General features: G+C 41.7%; 1 protein-coding gene across 2 annotated transcripts in view; it reads left to right on the forward strand.

The window, feature by feature from the left end:
• Window positions 1-624: 624 nt before the first annotated feature.
• LOC121080565 (transcription factor RFX3-like) overlaps window positions 625-21,167 on the forward strand; it is a 191,419-nt gene continuing 170,876 nt past the window's right edge. For both annotated transcript variants that reach the window (XM_040578658.1, XM_040578659.1), the window contains exon 1: window positions 625-1,428. The gene's annotated coding sequence lies outside the window, so the exon portion shown is untranslated. The remainder of the gene's footprint in view (window positions 1,429-21,167) is intronic.

Consider the following 21,167-nt stretch of genomic DNA (forward strand, 5'->3'; position numbering starts at 1 on the left):
ATAACACACTGATGTTTTTAGTTGTTGCTGGGTAATGTTTATACTAAGTCAAGGGCTTTTCAGTTCCTTGGGCCCTGCCAGCCAGAGGGCTGGAGGGGCACAGGAAATTGGGAGGGGACACAGCTGGGACAGGTGACCTGAACCAGCCAAAGGGATATTCCATACCATATGACATCATGCTGAGTATATAAACTGGGGGGAAGGAGGAGGAAATTGGGGGCATCTGGCATTATGGCCTTTGTCTTCACAAGTAAGCGTTATGCATGATGGAGCCCTGATTTCCTGGCAATGGCTGAACACCTGCCTGCCCATGGAAAGTGGTGAATGAATTCCTTGTTTTGCTTTGCTTGCATGCATGGCTTCTGTGAGAAGATGCTAGAAGCTTCCCCCATGTCCAACAGAGCCAGTTCCAGATGGCTCCAAGATGGACTCACCACTGGCCAAAGCTGAGCCAATCAGCAACGTTGGTAGCACCTCTGTGATAACATATTTAAGAAGGGGTAAAAAGCCGCTGCAAAATAGTAGCTGTGTGAGCTCTCTTCAGCTGACACTGTAGCAAACAGTGCCAAAATAAAGAGTAGTATTTTAAATTTTCAAATATATTAACTGGGAAATTGGTTCATTATCCTGTGCTAAGAAATTAATCTTCCACTTCTTTTATTGGTACTTAGTTAAATTGAACAGGAGCTTGAACTTGCAGTAAGCACAAAGCAAAATTTCCTGTTCACTTTAAATTGCTTCCAAGTAGCAAAAAGCAAGCAGGGTGGAAAAAGCAAAACAATCCACTGAACAGAGATCCCTACGCACCACCCCCACCCCCCCCATCTTAGCTGCTAACCGGATATGACATCAGGATATCGGTGAGCATGATCGATGCAGGAGACAGATATGCTAATGTAACCACACCTCCTCTTCTCTTCTCTCTTCTACTCGAGTTTCTGCCTGATGGTTGCTATTTGAACAATCAGCTACTACTACAGGCTCTCTTGCTGCCTGCTCCGATGTGGTGTGATCTTACATCCGTGGATAGTCCGTTGTCGTACTACTACCGCTTTGCTTGTTGGGGGGGTAGAATATGCCCTCGCACGCCTTTATCAAGGTGGATGAGTTAATACGTCCCTCCCAACCTTCTTTTCTTTCCCTCTTAAGGAAACGGATCCCCCTCCTTTCTTGCCCTAGAAGCTGTCTGTCATGTGGAAGGTCCTGCCTCTTCCGGGTCTCTTCGGCTAAGCCACTGCCTCCTTCTTTCTCGCTTGCTCTCTCTCTTTTGTGAGTTATAGCAACTGTTGCCTTGTGAATCAAGCGCCATAGTCACCGTAGTCCTGGTGACTGTTACTTATCAACAACTGCTCTTCCGCTGCTTTCCATCTCCTTCCTCATCTACAACGGCTACTACCAGCAAGAACAACACAGCTTTCCACAGTTCAGGTGAATGTAACTGTTCTGTACAAGCTTTCAGTCCTGCTTTTCTATCCCTTTCTTCCCCTCCCCCCCACCCCCCAACCTTTACTTCCTCCTTGCAGCATTCGGCTGGGACTGCTCCATTGGGCTTCGCTATTGGTTGAGGGGGAGGGGGGAGAGAGAAGCCTTGAGCGCTTTCTCTTCTTTAGCCTTTCTTCCCTCCCGTTTAATAATATGGGAAGAGACATCATTTCCAGAGGAGGGAAAATCATATAAATTACCCTATGGCTGTTTATTAGGAAGGGTATTTATCTTTTTTTAAAATTTTTTATATCGGAAGTTATCTGACATGCTGCGGTACTTTTAATGTTCCAAAGTATCTTGTATATCAGTAGGGGAAGGCCAGTGGTAACAGGTAGTTAATAGTAGAGGATGAGGGGCTAATTGGTACTATATGAAGTCATTCAGTGCAATTAGCTGTCTTTTCCATAAACCGAGCTAACTGGTTGCAAGTATAATTTAATTTTATGGCTGTACTTCTGAATTCCCAGCTTTCTGTTCTCATCAGCTAGCATTTTCATTTTATTATAAAAACATATTTGTTCTACCTGAAGTATTTGATTGTATTATTTTTCATGTACTGATTCAGAGCCTTTTTGAATTCCCCAGCTCATATTACTTGTGGAATTTTATGAATTTTATGGAATTTTATAGAAACCACTAAGTTTTCAGTAAACTCAAAGGAGTTGTGTATATTTAAAGCATGCGATGCTGTGTGTTTGTCTTTCTTTCTTAGAAACATTTGTTTCTGAAGAGCTAAAGAAGTCTTTAATGTATAGTTCCATAGGAATAAGAACCATCAACCTGGGTACGTTTCCTTAATTAAGGTGGTCCATCTATGCCTTGTTGTTGATCCATATGGTTTCCTGTTGTCATTCAGTTTCTGTATTAAGTTACGTTATCTCAGTAGGTATTCTAAAATAGTTTCATAATTTAACACTAGCTTATACTGTGTTAGGAAGTGCACCTCTTATAAAAAAAATACACACTATCTTTCTTATGACTATAGCATCTCTCTGCTACATAATACAAGTGCTATGTAGAAAAACAATGACAGAACCTATCTACTGTGGGTTTTAACCTATTTATAAATTAATTTAAAAGAAGAAAAACACTGATACAGTGTTATTATCTAGTTCTTTGCAAATTTGCAAACCCCTTAGCCAGTGTTTTTTTCATTGCTTCTTAACATAAATCCCATGTGCATTTCCTGTATAATTGCTTTGCTTGGATTTGTTCTAGTCCTCTAGTCTATCCCCCCCCCCCGGTTTAGTGCCATCTGAAATATTTAGTTGCCTCTTACACCCATAATTATGTGGTACAAACCAGGGATATTTTTATCTTCAGTGATTCCCTTTTTCATTGTGTTATTGCATTATCAGTCCTTTTCAATTAAACCTAGTTTTGAGCTAACTGTAAAGTAATATTTATTAGGGGAAAAAAGAAGATTCATTTTCTGGAATTGCTGTTTACTAACCTGCAGATACAAGCCTGTGAAACGGAAGACAAAATATTTGGAATTCAGATGATGGGGGAAGCTAAAGAACATCCTTGGAACAGTTTGCTCACTTTGTTTCTAGATAAGAAGTTAAACTAAATGCCAGACTTTAAATCTTTTTTGTGTCAACATTTTCTTTGGTTTTGCAATTTATGTTTTAGTTTTACTTTACTTTTTTTAATCACTTATAGTTTTGTCTGTTCATGTACATTTTATAATTGTTTTCTGTATTTGCTGTCACTTAGTTTCAATCTTTATTAATTTCCTCAGTATGGTTCCTTTTTGCTGAATTGTTTCCTATCCACTGTTCTTTTCTTTTCCTTGTTAGATGCTTTGCTTCCGCACGGTTTAATGTTTCACAGTTTACTTGAGGTGTTGGGATGTGGCAAGGCTGGGAAGCATTGTGTATTGGACATCTCTGAAGTATGCCCAGCTGAGCTGCAGGGATAGCCTATAGTTACTCTTCTGTTAATCTGTTTTCTTTTGGGGTGTAACATTACCTGCTTCATCTCAATATACACAAAACTGACATTTAAAACTTATTTTGAAGAAGGCTCCTTCAGCCAATTTCAAATGACTAGAAAGAATGCTTATTCAGCAGTTTGGGATCTTTTTTTTTCACACCAGCAGCCTGAAGATTGGTTAACACACCTTCAAACGTATTGTGAAAATAATAATGTTGAGGAATTTTTCTTTTTGTCACGTAGGAGAATCTGAGGAAGTTTTTTATTTTTTTAGTTTAGAAATTATCTGTTAATGTGCTCGGTTGACATCTGCTTAGATTTTTGCAGAACATATTAAAGCCTGCCTCCTTTGTGATATAGTAGTGCTTCTGTGCCTGACTTGATGTGCCTGTTGGTGTGATAACCCTTTAGCATATTAAATTTACCATTTAAAAAAATCAGGGATTTACTAAAACTTAATATTGGAGTAGCTGGGTGTTTTTTTGTTTGTTTTGGTTGTTTTAAATATATAAAAACATAGATAGTATATGTTATATATAGATACATATATATAAAATATATACATATAAATACAGGTGATTGAGGTTTGGGGTGGTTTTTTTGTTTGTTTTTTTTTAACATGCCCTATTCTTGGAATTGCAGAGAAGTTAATTTTCCTGAAAGTTCTGTGTGATTGACACTATGCCCAGCCAGAAAAAGAATAAATTTAATGAAGATACACTAAAATGAAAACATATTTATACTGGAAAATGTTCAGAAATCTTAAGTGTAGATGGCAATGTCCATTTCACTTTGGGTAGATCTCTATCATGTACATGTGAAACAGCTGTTTAGAGAGAATAATCATCTGCATATGTGTCAATGCCTACTCTACTTATTTGCATCAATTACTTAAAAGTTTGATGCTGAGAAGGAGTGAGGGAGGGAGAAGGAATTTGAGTGGAAAAGACTAAAGGGAGCATTGAATTTGGACAATTTGTACTGTAGAAGCATGCTGGTCTCACAGATGAGTGAGATAGTAGAGGGGGAGTGCTGGTTTAATCTCAGTAAGGTCTGGTTCTGGTTGCATTTCTTCATGTGAGGAATACTCATTAAATCAATCTGTCTCACCAAACTTAACAGACTGAGGCTCTATCCTGTTTTATATAAACAAATCTATATGTCTACAGAAGTTTCATTTACTTCAGTTACGTTCAAGGGACTGTCCTATGGTACACTAATAAAGGGTTACTTATGGAACAATTGAAGTTGAACAGCATTGCAACTTCTCTTTGCTAAAGTCTCTCCCATCTCTAGTATATCTTTGAGCAACACGGAGGAAAACACTTGCTCTAAGTAGAAACTAGATCTAAAAAACTCAAGGCTGTAAAATGTAGTTCAGATAATTGTTAGCTAGCTTTAAGTACAACTACTTTTACAGTACAATATATCTAGATGTCTTTAACTGTAGTTGTGTAGATATAACAATTTTTAGACTGTTTTCTATCACTTTTGAGATCACAATCAATAGGGTAGCTTTTAATGTTGCAGTGGTCTGTCCTTGAAAGTGATTAAAAGTAGCAACTACTGTACTTATTAAGTCTTTATATTTATCTTTTTGCCTGTGTTGATGGAAATGGGTGCTTGATTCATGACTCAGAGTTGCTACTGTGTTCTTTACAAGGCTAAATCCTAAACGCACAGGAGATAATTGACTTGTAGAATGGTTTGGATTGGAAGAAACCTTAAAGATAATCTAGTTCCAACCCTCCTGCCATGGGCGGGGAAACTTCCACTAAACCAGGTTGCTCAAAGCCCCATCCAACCTGGCCTTGAACATTTCCAGGGATGGGTTGTTCACAACTTCTCTGGGCAACCTGTTCCAGTGCCTCACCACCCTGATGAAGCAACTTCTCTTTATGGTTTGTCTTATAAGCCCATTATCCTAATGTAGGCAAAAAAAAAAGTTTGGTTTTGCTTCAGGAAAAACATTGCAAACTTATGAATTCTGGAGAAGAAACAAAATACCAGTTACAAAACTGTTCTCATTCATGAATGCTTTTTTAGGGAGAAATTTGCTCCTCCTCCCTGACTTTTTGCTTTCAAAGCAGTCTTAATTTTTGTTATTCTTTTCTGAGGTCCCTGTAGAAAACCTCAACTGACTAGTATGAAATGACTAGTTATTTTAGCCTTTCCGATAACTTTTGAGGCATCTTTTTATTCTTGTGTTCCTAAGGAAATAGTTTCTGTGATATTGCCCTCCATCTTATTTGAAAGAGGAGCAGAAGTTTCAAAACAACAGATTTCATCAGAATAATTATCAGTGGAAAAGCAAGACTAAATTTATGCTACTATTGAAGAAGAGGCAGTCAGTGTTGAGGTGTTATGTATTCCATTTGGCAATAGTCATCTGACCAATCAGCAAACATCTGTGCCCTATACTCCATCTATTGTAATATGGATACATTTAAAGAGCAAAAGGCATAAGCCAGATTTCCTATTTCCTACAGATGTCATTAATCGTGCTACTATAGAACAACTTATAGGAGAAAACCCATATTGTTCGCTTCTTTGATGTCCCATTCCTTAGACCTTTTCTAGTGGACTTGCTAAAATATTTTTGAAAGCAGTGATCCTGTAGTGGTATTTGTAGATATCTAATTCTGCCTGCAGAGTCTTTATGATTGAAAATAATGAGCAAAACCAGAAGAACAGTTTGACATCTTAGAGTCAACTTGAAGATCTGTTGGGCATATGTAGATATAAAAAGTAAATATGAAGCATCATGCTGCCATTTTTAAGGTGTTTATTTTAGGTTGTTAATTTATGGACCAAAAATATAGAGCTTGATATCTTCTTCTTTGGGAGCGTAAAATAAAGTATCTCTACAGAACACGTGCAGCTGTTTTAGTTGTTGAAACATTAACTTTGAGGTTTCTTGCTGTTTAAGATTTTTAATTGTCATCTGAAATGATAAATTAGAGGAAAACTTTGTTGTTTGCTTTCAGTTAGAATGCAGTGAAGATGTGTACTGCTTTAATTTTTCTTATTTAATATTAAATATTTACTTGTGTGTACAAGCGAAGTAAAATAAGGAATTCATTCACTACCTCCTATCTGCAGGCAGATGTTCAGCCATTCCCAGGAAAGTAGGGTTTCATCTTGTGTAATGGTTCCTTGGGAAGACAAGTGCCATAACTCTGAACATTCTCCCGTTCCTCCTCATTCCCCCTCCAGCTTTTATTGCCAAGTGTGACTTCATATAGCATGAAATATATCTTTGGTCAGTTGGGGTCAGCTGTCCCAGCTGTGTCCCCTCCCAACTTCTTGAGCACCTCCGGTCTACTTGCTGGCAGGGCAGTGTGAGAAACAAAAGGCCTTGACACTGCATAAGCACTCTTCAACAATAGCTAAAATATGGATGTGTCATCAACACTGTTTTAGTCACAAATTCAAAACACAGAACCATACAAGCTGCTATGAAGAAAATTAATTCTATCCCAGCCAAAACCCAGTGCAATTGTTAAAATCTGTTAGTATGACCCTTAAAAAAAAAATAAAAAATCTGGAGGGGTGTGGTGACTATTTGAGAAGAGTTTTAAGCTTTTTAAGTAAATTGGTCAGAAATGTATAGGGAGGCCTACAGATGTATTAATACTTCTTAACCTGAAAGCACCACATACCTTTTAGGTTGCACAGCAACTGACTCCTAGCAACAGTAGTAGATTGAATTTTTAAGTGCGATGTCTTTTTTTTTTTTTAACCTCAGCCAGAAATTAGGTACCATGCAGCCACCCTCCCTCAGAGGGATGGGGAGGAGAATTGGAAAAGAATGTAAAACTCGAGGGTTGAGATAAGAATAAATTAATAATTAAAATAGGAGGAAAAAACCCCAAACAATAATAATAATAAAAATTATAATGAAAAGGAGGGAGAAGGGGAGAGAAATGAAATCCAAAGGGAAGGGAGAAAAAAGCCAAGTAGTGATGCACAATACAATTGCTCACCACCTGCTGACTGATGCCCAGCCAGTCCCTGAGCAGTGATCTACAGGCCCTGGCCAGCTCCCCCTAGTTTTATATACTGAGCATGATGTCCTATGGTATGGAATATCCCTTTGGCTAGTTCAGGTCAGTTGACTTGGCTGTGTCCCCTCCCAATTTCCCATGCCCCTCCAAGCCCTCTCGCTGGCAGGGCCTGAGAAACTGAAAAGTCCTTGACTCTAGTAAAAACATTACCCAGCAACAACTAAAAACATTAGTGTGTTTTTAACCTTATTCTCATCCTAAATCCAAAACACAGCACTGTACCAGCTACTAGGAAGAAAATTAATTCTATCCCAGCTGAAAGCAGGGCAAGTGACTGTGTCAGATGTAATAATAAAGCAAGAGTACAAACAGTTGTCATGGTTTCCTTTTCATAATAAATTGGTTTGAATTTACAGAGCTTTTTGTCCCTCAAAAATAGGAAGCCTCTTGTAAAAGAAAGGTACTTCAGAATGCTTCTGGTACCAAAACTAATAAAGCTGTTTAGAATCAGAATGGCTGTCATGTTTTGGGGTGCGTGGGTTGGGTTTTTTTCCCTTGTTTTTTCTTTTTTCTTTATGTCTTTTTATTATTTTTTTTAGCACAGTGGTATGAGACAAAACAAAAAATAATCATTAAATGGAGCATTAAGACAGACATTTAACACTTGCTTAAGGTGATTTGTAAATTTCAACTTCTCTTGTAAATGAATCCATTGTAAAACTTCCTAAAATCACCAGCTAAACAAGTAAACAAACAAAATGTTTTTGAAGGAATCAAAATTGTTTTACTTCAGGGTATAAGTTAAACTAATGGAGTTAGAAAGAGACCTCCTCTGAAGAGGTTATTCTATAACTGCCTACTTTAGGGGTTCTTGTGTCTGTGTGAAGCTTGTAGTATCAGCTAATCTGATTTGGACAATTCTTATGTTCCAAAATATAAATGGTCAGTGTTTCATTATTTTTATTTTTTTCTGTTGTCTTCTCTTGGTTCGCATAACAAATGTTCTGGGGCAATTTTTCTAACTTTTTTGGAGACTAATGTTGATATAAAATCCTATATTGACTTTTTTAAAAAAATTATTTGCTAAACATGAGAAAATTGGCTATTTTAAATCAAACTCTAACCTTTTTCAAAAAGGTTTGTGAAATTCTTATGAAGATTTGTATAAAAATGATGGACATGTTTACTCTTTCATACCAGTCTGTCAGTGTTTTACCTTTTCAAATCCTTTGTGTTAAATATGTGAAAAAGGTAGAAAATATGTAGGCAGGTAGGTGGTATGGAGATGGAATTCTCTTAAACAGTAAAATGCGTTACATTGTACAACTACATTCAAGTTTAAAATTTCTCACCTGGCTGGCTGGCTAGAATACTGTTTTTTTTGTTTGGTGGTTTGTTTTTTTTAAAATATTAGTAAATTCTAATTTAAATTAGATTAATACCTTTATTCATTTCTTATGTCTGCTTTTAAAACAGTTAAAGTGTAGTTTTGCTAAAGGGCAAAAATTATAATAAAAAGCCCAATTTAGTTCTTTGTAATGTGTTATTTCATTAAAATAGTACAGTTCTCTGATATTCAGAAAAAATGGTGCTAACAGCTTAAAACATACACTTTCAATTAATAAAAGCGATAGTTCTACTTTCATAGCATAGAATGAGAACGTTGTATGGAAATATAAACTACTTTAATGTTACTCATTTGACTTGGGATGTTTTATTGTTGCATTCTGAAAAAGTCTTTGTTAAATGGGCCTCTTGTGTCAGACTGTGAATAGTACCTTCCAGCTCAAATAGTCCATTTCAGAATGTGTTCTTCTGTGATATCACTAACAGAATTCTCGCTGCAAAGCATATTAGTAGGTGAAGATGATATATTCAGTAAAACAAATGTTTATGTTTATATTTGAATAATCATATTTGGGTAGCATATTTTTCTAAATTGGGGACTTCAAATATGCTTTATAAATGCTTTTTAAGCAGTTATTTAGGTCTGCCTATCTTTAGGGAAGTTGTTAAGCAAGCATTTAGTTTTAAGCATGTGAATTCAGTTAATTTAAGTGGAACTTAAGCACTTCTATGAACAACCTTCTGAATTAGTATGATATCGTTAGACTATCAATTCACTTATTTTTGCAATAAGAAGGTATTAGTGTAGTAAACTAGCAACTACCACTAAAACTGGAGAGTTTAGAGGAAAGATGATGAAGCAAAGACAGAAGAGAGAAGATCTGAGACTCAAAAATTGAAGGTTTGCAATTTGGAGGTTAAAATTTGATTATTCTTATTTTTTTAATAATGGAAAGTTAGTAGAAAGCAGAAATTTTAAAAAGGCAAACTATAGAAAATACCTTTTATAATGTAGCTGTTCATATTCATAGCCCATAATTTTTAAAGTTGTTGTTACTATATAAGAAACAAACAACTTATAGTAGTGACCTTATCAGAGGAGATCTGGGAGTTTTCATGTCTTCCCTTATAAAAACTCATGGGTAAGTATGTATTCTCAAATCATGTGGATTACTTTGAGTTTCTGTAAGGATTTTATTTGGCAAAGTCTTCATTATCGTTATACAACTCCCCTCTCCACCTTCTCCCAAGTAGCTGCTTTATCATATATTGTGTATATATACTTATCTTCTTATAGACTATCTTCTTCTAGAATAGCCATTCCCTAATACAGCTCTTGTAGGACAAACCTGAGTAACTGGTTTTGCAGGTTAATGTTTCCACTACATCTAGAACTTATGATGATGACTGCTCTATGAATGTTTAACTAAATTATGTTGTGGTGAGTTGACCTTGGTCAGATGTCTACCCAGCTGCTTTCTCCCTCTTCTCAACAGCACAGAGGGAGAGAAGAAGATGGAAAAGCTTGTGTATCAAGATAAAGACAGGGAGATCAGTTATGAATTGCCATCACAGGCAAAACAGACTTGTTTTGGGGAAAATATACTGTGAATTAAAAAATAGATTTGGATGGTGAGAAACAAAGACAAAAAATAAAACATCTCCTCCCCTCCCCCCTTTTCCCAGGCTCAAATTCACAGCTTCATTTCCAACTCCTCTACCTCCTCCCCCCTGCCCTAGCAGCACAGGGGGGATTGGGGGGGTTGCAGTCAGTTTGTAACAGTTCTCTGCCACTCTTTCCTCCTCATGCTTTTCCCATGCTCCAGTGTGGGCCCTTCCCATGGGTTACAATCCTTCCAATCCTTCAGGAAAGGACTGCTGTTGTGGGTTAACCCCAGTGTTGCAACCCCAGTTAACACAACACCTCAGTAGGCAGCTAGGTACTACAGTTGCTCACTCACTGCCCTCACAGTGGGATGAGGGAGAGAATTGGAAGAGCAAAGGTGAGAAAACTTGTGGGTTAAGATAAAGACAACTTAATAGGTAAAGCAAACCTGTATGTGCAAGCAAAGCAAAACAAGGAATTCATTCACTACTTCCAGTTGTCAGGCGTATGTTTAGCCATTTCCAGGAAAGCAGGGACTCAGCATAGGTAATGGTTACTTGAGAAGATAAAATGCCATAACTCTGAATGCCCTCCCCCCCCACTTCCCCCAGCTTTATATGCTGAGCATGACATCACATGGTATGGAGTATCCTATTGGTCAGTTGGGGTCAGCTGTCCTGGCTGTTTCCCCTCCCAACTTCTTGTGCACCTGCAGCCTACTCGCTGGCAGGGCAGTGAGAAACAGAGAAGGCCTTGATACTGTGGAAGCACTGTTCAGCAATAGCTAAAACACTAGTGTGTTATTAATGCTGTTTTAGTCACAAATCCAAAGCACAGTACTATACAAGTTGCTATGAAGAAAATTAACTCCATCCTAGCCAAAACCAGTACAAGTATGTTTCCCCCCATGGGCCACTGTTCTTGCCTGAAAACCTGCTTCTGCATGGGCTCCTCTCCATGGGCTGCAGTTCCTGCCAAGAGCCTGCTCCAGTATGCGCTTTCCATGGGCTGCAGCTTCCATTAGTGCATCCACCTGTTCCATTGTGGTATTCACAGGCTGCAAGGAAATCTCTGCTCTGATGCACCTCTTCCCCCTCTTCCTTCACTGACTTCGGTGTCTGCAGGGTTGTTTCTCACACTTCCCCCCCCCCCCCCCCCCCCCCACTCTGCTGGACAGCATTTTTACCCTTTCTTAAATATGTTATTGCAGAGGTGCTACCAGCTTTGCTGATTGGCTCAGCTTTGGCCAGTGGTGGATCTGTTATGCATCTTGCCAGAATCACTGCCGTTGGGCACAGGGGCAGCCCCTGATTTTTTCTTCAGAAAGGCCACCTGTGCAACCCCCTGTGGTCTGAACAGTAATGGAGTCTGACAACATATTATAAAACAAAGCTTTATTGAGGCAGTAAGAAAGATGAGCAATGATGCACCCATATGGCAACTCACCTGATCACCATTAGCAAACAGAGGATTGTAAGTGATGTCATGGCTCCAGTGGACTGCCAGGTACACTTAATGGCTGGGTCTTCTGGTAGCAACTGCCAATTGTGCAAATGTCTTTTGAGTGTGGGTAAGAGTTGCACCTCCCCTTGACTCCACCAATGGTAGCGTGATTTGAGAGAATCATACTTTACATGAATAATGTGGATAGTATCCTGCCTACACTGCCGATATCAGTCAAGGGGTAGGGTGTCACCCCCCCCAACTACCAAAACCTTGCCATGTAAATCCAGTACTTTTTTTTTTAATTGCACTTTGTTAAATGTAATGAGGATATTTAATTAATTCATGTGCCCTCAATAGAGGGCTAGTGATAGAAATGAATCTAAAAGAATGCCTTGCATGTTATAAAACTTTATTTGATGACATAAAAGCAAAATGAAAGGTGGAAATTTAAGATGATGTCAAAAACAGAAGAACCAACTATATGTAGAGTCATAACGTGCTTGCTTTTAATTTTTTTTTCTTTTTTATACCTATGGCTGGCTCAGACACCCATCCAGCTATTCTCTCGCTCCTCCTCAACAGAATGAGGGAGAAGATAAGATGAAAAAGCTTGTGGGTCGAGATAAAAATAGGGAGATCAACTTGGGGAAAATTTAATTTATTGCCAATTAAAATTTATTTGGATAGAGAGAAACAAAGACAAAACACCACCTTTCCCCTGTCCCACCCCATTTTTCCCAGGCTCAGCTTCACTCCTTCATTCCCAATTCCCCTGTTGTGTCCCATCCCGTCTGTCAGTGTTGCCCCCCCGCCAGCAGCACAAGGGGGGATGGGGAACAGGGGTTTATGGTAAGTAATAACAGTTCCTCTCTGCCACCCCTTCTTCCTCATACTTCTCCCCTACTCCAGCGTGGGTTCTCTCCACGGGCTGCAGCTCTTGTCAAGAGAATTTACTCCAGTATGGGCTTTCCATAGACTGCGGCTTCCTTCAGGGCATATCCACTTGCTCAGGAATGGGGTCCTCCATGGGCTCTAGTGTGGATACCTGCTCCACCATGGTCTCTTCCATGGGCTGTAGGGGAATATCTGCTCCAGTGCCTGCAGCACCTCTTCCCTCTCCTTCTCTGACCTTGATATTTGTAGTGTTGTTTCTCATACCTTTTTTCCTTACTCATTCCACTGCCTATGTGTCCTTTTGTCCTTTCTTAAATATATTATCACAGAGGTGTCATTAGCTTTGCTGATTGGTACAGCTTTGGCCAGCAGTTGGTCCATTGCCAAACCAGTTGGAACTGACTCTGGCACAGGGCAGCCTCTTACTTCTTCTCACAGAGGCCAAACCCACGCAGCCCATTGTGCTACTAAACCCTTGCCTCATAAACCAAATAGTGTCCCATGACACAACTAATAAAAACCATTTAACTGGTGTTAGTGTAAGACTAAATAGTATTACAGAATGTATAAAAAATATACTTTATTTTGTGTGTGAAGGAATTTTGAAATACTAAAGGTTTATTGGTAAAAATCTCCATTGGCACTAATGTAGTTCTGTGAATGAATACAAGACAGTTTTCTGGGGCTGATCTGCTATTTCTATACTACTGCAGCATGTATGATAGCCTCCTTGAATTCACCCATATGCAGTATTCACTCTGGGATCATATACTGTGTTTATGGCATGATTATCTGTTAAACAGAGCAAAGAACACGAATGAGCTTTTTTAATGTCAATTAAATACCAAGGTCCCTGTATTGCATAAATCCATATTACTTTAATAGCATTCTGTAATATGGTTGTGAATTGAAACTTGGGCATAAATTGCAGAGTTTCAGTAGCAGGGGGGCTACAGTGGTAATGTGTGGGAGAAGGCCGTGAACTGCCCTGTGCCAGTCACAGCCAATTCTAGACAGCTCCAAAACTGATGGAAACAGCCTATCCTGTGCCATAACTTCAACCAAACAGAGGAGCATGTGGTGCTCCTGCTCAAATCATAGAATGAATTCTGGTTGGAAAAGACCTTTAAGATCATAGAGTCCAACTGTAAACCTAATGCAGCTAAGTCTACCGCAAAACTGTGTCCCTAATTGCCACATCTACACATCTTTTAAATACTTCCAGGGATGGTGACCCAACCACTTCCCTGGGCAGCCTGTTCCAATGCTTGGCAACCTTTTCAGTGAAGAAATTTTTCCTAATATCCAATCTAAATTTCCCCTGGTGCAACTTGAGGCTGTTTCCTCTTATCCTATCAAACATATTTAAGAAAGGTGAATCCAGTAAGGGCCGGAGACACACTGCTAAGGATACTGCTGGAAATATGCTGATGAAGACTTGCTGTTGGAAGGATGGCTAGAGATGTGTTCTTGGAAGGAGGTGTTCCATGCCAAAGGGGCACGCCTCAGAGGGGAATATGGCCCACAGAGGACCCATGCTGGAGCAGGGTCACCTGTGAGAGACTGTGGCCCATGGACAACCCATGCTGGAGCAGAGGAAAAAGAGTAAGAATTGAAGTGCAGCAGAGGAGAATAAGTAAAGACGCACAGAGTGATAGACAAAACCTATTACGCCATGACCCTGACCTGTGCTGCTTATGATCTCACAAAAGGAAGTGGGATGGACTGAGTATAACCTGTAACAAACATCAGGGAAGTTGAGACTATGAAGGAGTAGGATAGGTATTTGGCTGAAGTCAAGTCTGGGAAACGGGGAGGAAAGGTATTTATTCCTGTCTGTTCATGTTCTCTCTTTTATTCCCCCTCCCATCAGTGATATTTGTGTTACTTGGCAATATATTAAGTAAAAACTACCCAAATCAAGACTGTTTTGCCCATGACAAAGCAATATTTGAATATGTTGCATCTCTTTTTATGACACATCATGGGGGATTTTAAAGCTAAAATGTAGGAAAGGTAGATGCAAGAGACTGCAATGCAGTATTTCTATGAATCAGAACTGTTTTTATCTGGAGTGAACAAAACCAGGAAAATAGTCTGTTGATGGCTCTTTTAAGTGACATGGAATTTTCAAGTCCATAAATTTATGTTTCTTGGTTCCAAAAGTGACAGATAATGATAGAAAAAAAGTCAGTTGTAAATCTGAGGTATATTAAAAAAAAAAAAGAAAAAGTAGAACTTCCAGAATCATGGAACTGTTTGGGTTGGAAGGTACTTTAAAGATCATCTAGTTCCAACCCCCATGCCATGGGCAGGGACACCTTCCACTAGACCAGGTTGCTCAAAGTTCCATCCAAGCTGGCCTTGAACACTTCCAGGAATGGGGCATCCACAACTTCTCTGGGCAACCTGATCCAGTGTCTCACTACTCTTACAGTAAAGAATTTCTTCCCAATATCTAAGCTAAATCTACCCTCTTTCAGTTTAAAACTGTTACCCCTTGTCCTATCGCTACACTCCCTGATAAAGAGTCCATTCCTGTCTTTCTTATAAGCCCCCTTTAGGTATTGAAAGGCTGATATAAGGTCTCCTCAGAACCTTCTCTTCTCCAGGCTGAACAACCCTAAACTATCTCAGCCTGTCTTCATATGAGAGGTGTTCCAGCTCCCTGATCATCTTCATTACCCTCCTCTGGACTCGTTCCAACAGGTCCATGTCTTTCTTACGCTTGGGGGCCCCAGAGATGAACACAGTACTCCAGGTGGGGTCTCAGCAGAGCAGAGTAGAGGGGGAGAATCACCCCCTTTGACCTGCCGGCCATGCTTCTTTTGATGCAGCCCAGGATACAGTTTGTTTTCTGGGCTGCAAGTACAAGTTGCTGGGTCATGTTGAATTTGTCATCCACCAGCACCCCCAAGTCCTTCAGTTCAGGGCTGTACTCAATCCATTCTCTGCCCAGCCTGTCTTTGTGCTTGGGGTTGCCCCGATCCACAGGCATGACCTTGACCTTGGCTGCTTTGAACTCAATGAGATTCACATGGGCTCACCTCTCAAGCCTGTCAAGGTCCCTTTGGATGGCATCCCTTCCAGCATGTTGATCGCACCACACAGCATGGTGCCGTTAGCAAACCTGCTGAGGGTGCACTCAATCCCACTGTCTTTGTTGCTGGCAAAGTTGTTAAACAGCGCTGGTCCCAGTATGGACCCCTGAAGAACGCCACTCGTCACTGGTCTCTACTTGGACATCAAGCCATTGACCACATCTCTCTGAGTGCAACCATCCAGTCAGTTTCTTATCCACTGAGTGGTCCACCTGTCCAATCCACGTCTCTCCAGTTTATAGACAAGGACGTTATGCAGGAGAGTGTCAAATGCTTTGCACAAGTCCAAGTAGATTATGTCAGTCGTCCTTCCCTCATCTGACAACGCTGTAACCCTGTCATAGAAGGCCACCAAATTTGAGGCATGACTTGCCCTTAGTAAAGCCATGTTGTCTGTCCCCAATCACCTCATTTTTCATGTGCCTTAGCACAGTTTCCAGGAGGATCTGTTCCATGATCTTGCTGGGCACAGATGTGAGACTGACCAACCTGTAGTTTCCTGGGTCTTCCTTATTTGCCTTTTAAAAAATGGGGTTTATGTTTCCCCTTTTCCCTTCACTGGGAACTTAACCGGTCTGCCACAACTTCTCAAATATGATGGCTAGTGGCTTAGCCACTTCATCTGCCAGTTCCCTTAGGACCTGCAGATGCATCTCATCTGGTCCCATGGACTTGCGTACCTTCAGGTGTCTTAGATGGTCTCAAACCTGATCTTCAGTAGGTGATTTTTCATTCTCCCAGTCCCTGTCATAGCTTTCTGCAACTTGGCAGTGTGGCTTGAGCACTTGCTGGTAAAGACTGAGGCAAAGAAGTCATTGAGTACCTCAGCCTTCTCCATGTCCTGGGTAACCAGGTGTCCTGGGTAACCAGGTTTCCTGTTTCCTTCCAGAGAGGGCCCATGTTTTCTCTAGTCTTCCTTTTATCACTGATATACATACAGAAGGTTTTTTTGTTGCCCTTGACATCCCTGGACAGATTTAATTTTGACAGGGCTTTAGCTTTCATAGAATCATGTAGGCTGGAAAAGACTTTTAAGATTAGAGTCCAACTGTTATCCCAGTACTACCAAGTCTACCACAAAACCATATCCCTAAGCACCACATCTACGTGTTTTTTTAAGTACTTCCAGGAATGATGATTCCACTATGTCCCTAGGCAGCCTGTTCCAATGCTTTTCCACCCCTTCAGGGAAGACATTTTTCCTAACATCCAATCTAAACCTCCCCTGGTGCAACTTGAGGTCGTTTCTTCTTGTCCTGTCGCTTGTTATCAGAGAGAAGAGACCTACCCCCACCTGCCTACAGCCTCCTTTCAGGTAGTTGTAGAGAACAATTAAGGTCCCCCCTGAGCCTCCTCCTCTCCAGGCTAAACAACCCCAGTTCCCTCAGCTGCTCCTCATAAGACTTGTGCTCCAGATCCTTCACCAGCTTCGTTGCCCTTTTCTGGACATATTCCAGCACCTCAATGTCTTTCTTGCAGTGAGGGGCCCAAAACGGAACACAGTATTCCAGGTGCAGCCTCACCAGTGCCGAGTACAGGGAGATGATCACTTCCCTTGTCCTGCTGGCCACACTATTTCTGATACAAGCCAGGGTGCTATTGCCAACCTTGGCCACCTGGGCACACTGCTGGCTCATGTTCAGCTGGGTGTCAACCGGCACCCCCAGGTCCTTTTCCACCAGGCAGCTTTCCAGCCACTCTTCCCCAAAGCTGTAGCGTTGTGTGGGCTTGTTGTGAGCCAAGCACAGAACCCAGCACTTCTCCTTGTTGAGCCTCATACAATTGGCCTTGACCTATTGGTCCAGCCTGTCCAGATCCCTCTGCAGAACCTTCCTACCCTCAATGAGATCAATGCCCCCCCCCCAACTTGGTGTTTTCTGCAAACTTCCTGAGGGTGCACTCAATCACCTCATCCAGGCTGTAAATAAAAGATATTAAACAAAACAGGCACCAATATTGAGCCCTGGGGAACACCACTTGTAATTGGCTGCCAGCTGGATGTAACTCCATTCACCACCACTCTTTGGGCCTGGCCATCCAGCCAGTTTTTTACTCAGCAAATAGTACAGCCATCCAAGCCATGACCAGCCATTTTTTCCAGCAGAATACTGTGGGAAATAGTGTCAAAGGCTTAACTAAGGTCCAGGTAGACAACATCCACAGCCTTTCCCTCATCCTCTAAGTGGGTCACCTTGTTATAGAAGGAGATCAGGTTAGTCAAGCAAGACCTGCCTTTCATAAACCCATGCTGACTGGGCCTGATCCCCTGGTTGTCCTGCACATGTCGCATGATGGCACTCAGGATGATCTGCTCCATAACCTTTCCTGGCACCAAGGTCAGGCTGACAAGACCTATAGTTTCCTGGGTCCTCCTTCCTGCCCTTCTTGTAGATGGGCATCACATTGGCTAACCTCCAGTCTTCTGGGACTTCTCCACTGTCCTGGTTTCAGCTGGGATAGAGTTAACTTTCTTCTTAGTAGCTGGTGCAGTGCTGTGTTTTGGATTTGGTGTGAGAACAATGCTGATAGCACGCTGATGGTTTTGGTCATTGCTAGGTAATGTTTATATTAAGTCAAGGACTTTTCAGTTTCTCGGGCCCTGTCGGCAAGAGGGCTGGAGTAGCACAAGACATTGGGAGGGGAAACAGCTAGGACAGCTGACCCCAACTGACCAGAGGGATATTCTATACCATATGACATCATACTGAGTATATATGAGCTGAGGGAAGAAGAAGGAAGTGGGGAACATTTGGCGTTATGGCATTTGTCTTCCCAAGTAACCATTATGCATCATGGAGTCGTCCTTTCCTGGGGATGGCTGAACACCTGCCTGCCAATGGAAAGTGGTGAATGGATTCCTTGGTTTGCTTTGCTTGCATGTGTGGCTTTTGCTTTACCTATTAAACTGTCTTTATCTCAACCCATGAGTTATCTCACTTTTACTCTTCTGATCCTCTCCCCCATCCCACTGTGGGGTGAGTGAGTGAGCAGCTGCGTGGCGCTTAGTTGCCAGCTGGGGTTAAATCACGACACATCCAGTTAGCCAGCACTGTTGATAAATGATGGAGTAGGTTTTTGAGCTCTTCCAACAGCTGCCTCAGTACCCTTGGGAGGATCCCACCTGGCCCCATAGACTTGTGCATGTCTAAGTGGAGCAGTAGGTCACTAAAAGTTTCCTCCTGGACTGTGGGGAGCAGAATGAAGTCCTTGTCCCTGTCTTCCAGTTCAGGGAGCTGAGTACCTTGAGGGAAGCTGGTCTTGCTATTAAAGACTGAGGCAAAAAAAGCATTAAGTACCTCAGCCTTTTCCTCATTCTTTGTGGCAATGCTTCCTGCATCAAATAAAAGATGGAGATTATCCTTGGCCCTCATTTTGTTTCTAATGTATTTGTAAAAACATTTTTTGTTATCTTTTATGGCAGCGGCCAGCTTGAGTTCTAACTGGGCTTTCGTCTTTCTAATTTTGTCCCTGGATTACCTCATGACATCCTTATAGTCCTGCAGAGTTGCCTGCCTCTTCTTCCAAAGGTGGACTCTTCTTTTTTCCCCTGAGTTCCAGCCAAAGCTCTCTGTTCAGCCATGCCAGTTTTCTCCCCTGCTGGCTCATCTTTCAGTGCATGGGGATGGCCTGCACCTGTGTCTTCAAGACTGCCTTCTTGAATAACGTCCAGCCTTCCTGGACCCCTTGGCCCTTCAGGACTGCCTCCCAAGGGACTCTATAAATCAACCTGGTGTACCTAATCTGGTCCCTGGCTGCTTGGACAGTTTCTCTGTATTCTTTCCAGGCTACCTGTCTTTGCTTCCACCCCCTGTAGGCTTCCTTTTTGTGTTTGAGTTTGTACAGGAGCTCCTTCTTCATCTATTCAGACCTCCTGGCATTTTTGCCCAACTTCCTCTTTGTTGGGACACATCACTCCTGAGCTTGGAGGAGGTGATCCTTGAATATTAACCAACTTTCTTGGGTCCCTCTTCCCTCCAGGGCTCTGTCCCATGGCGCTCTACCAAGCAGATCCCTGAAGAGGCCAAAATCTGCTCTCCTGAAGTCCAGGGTAGCGATCTTGCTGTGCACCCTCCTCACTGCCCTAAGTATCCTTGAATATTGACCATTTCGTGGTCACTTCAACCAAGGCTGCCCTTAAGCTTCACATTCCCCACCAGCCCCTCCTTGTTGGTGAGAACAAGGTGCAGCATAGCAGCTGTCCTCATTGGTTCTTCTATCACTAGAAGGAAGTTATCATCAACGCATTCCAGGAACCTCCTGGTTTGCCTATGCCCTGCTGTGTTGTCTTTCCAGCAGATTATTGGGGTGGTTGAAGTCCCCCATGTGGACCAGGGCTTGTGAACATGAGGATGCTCCTACCTGTCTATAGAGGGCCTCATCTGCTTGGTCTTCCTGGTCGAGTGGCCTTAGCAGACCTCCAGTATAATGTCTCCTGCCCCTGCCCTCCCTTTAATCCTGACCCATAAACTCTCAGTTGGGTCCTCATCCATCCCCAGGGGGAGCTCCATGCACTCCATCTGGTCATTGACATTGAGGGTGACACCCCCTCTTTGTCTCCCCTGAGTCTCCTTCCTAAAGAGCCTGTATCTGTCCATTCCAACACTCCAGTCATAGGAGCCAGCCCACCATGTCTCTGTGATGCCAATAAGATCATAGCCCTGCAGGTGTGTGCATGTCTCTAACTCTTCTTGTTTATTTTCCATGCTACATGTGTTTGCATAGAAGCATTTAAATTGGGCCCCCCGATGCAGCTGACATACTGGCTGGAGTGGCTGGAATTTATTTGTGCTGCTCTTCAGGTGCTCTCCTGCTGACCTGTGATCCATTTCCAGGCTCTGGGCATCTCTTGCTGGCACTGGCATCAAACTGGTAGGAGCGGGATGGATTGAGGTTCCCCTCCCCCAGCAACTTTAGTTTAAAGCCCTCTTCATCAGCTTGGCAAGCCTATGACCAAAGATGCTCTTCCCCTTTGCTGTCAGATGGACCCTGTCAGCCCCCAGTAGACCAAGTTTCTCAAAGTGAGTCCCATGGTCTAATTAGCCAAATCCCTGGCTGTGGCACCAGTCCCATAACCATTAATTGATTTGCTGGATTCAGCCGGCCCTTTTAAACTCCTTCTGTTTACCAGGAGGGTTAATGAAAAAACTACCTGCACTCCAGAGTCCGTTACCACCACTCTCGGGGCTCTGTAATCCTTTTTGATACTTCTCAGACTACTCTTAGCTGTATCCCTGGATCCCATGTGTCATGGTTTAATCCCAGCCAGCAACTATGTACTACACAGACACTTGCTCACTCCCTCCGAAGAGGGTCCCCCGTGGAGAGTCGGCCAAGTCACAACAA

The sequence above is a fragment of the Falco naumanni genome, chromosome W (genome assembly GCF_017639655.2).
Source record: "Falco naumanni isolate bFalNau1 chromosome W, bFalNau1.pat, whole genome shotgun sequence".
In the NCBI taxonomy this organism is placed as follows: Eukaryota; Metazoa; Chordata; class Aves; order Falconiformes; family Falconidae; genus Falco; species Falco naumanni.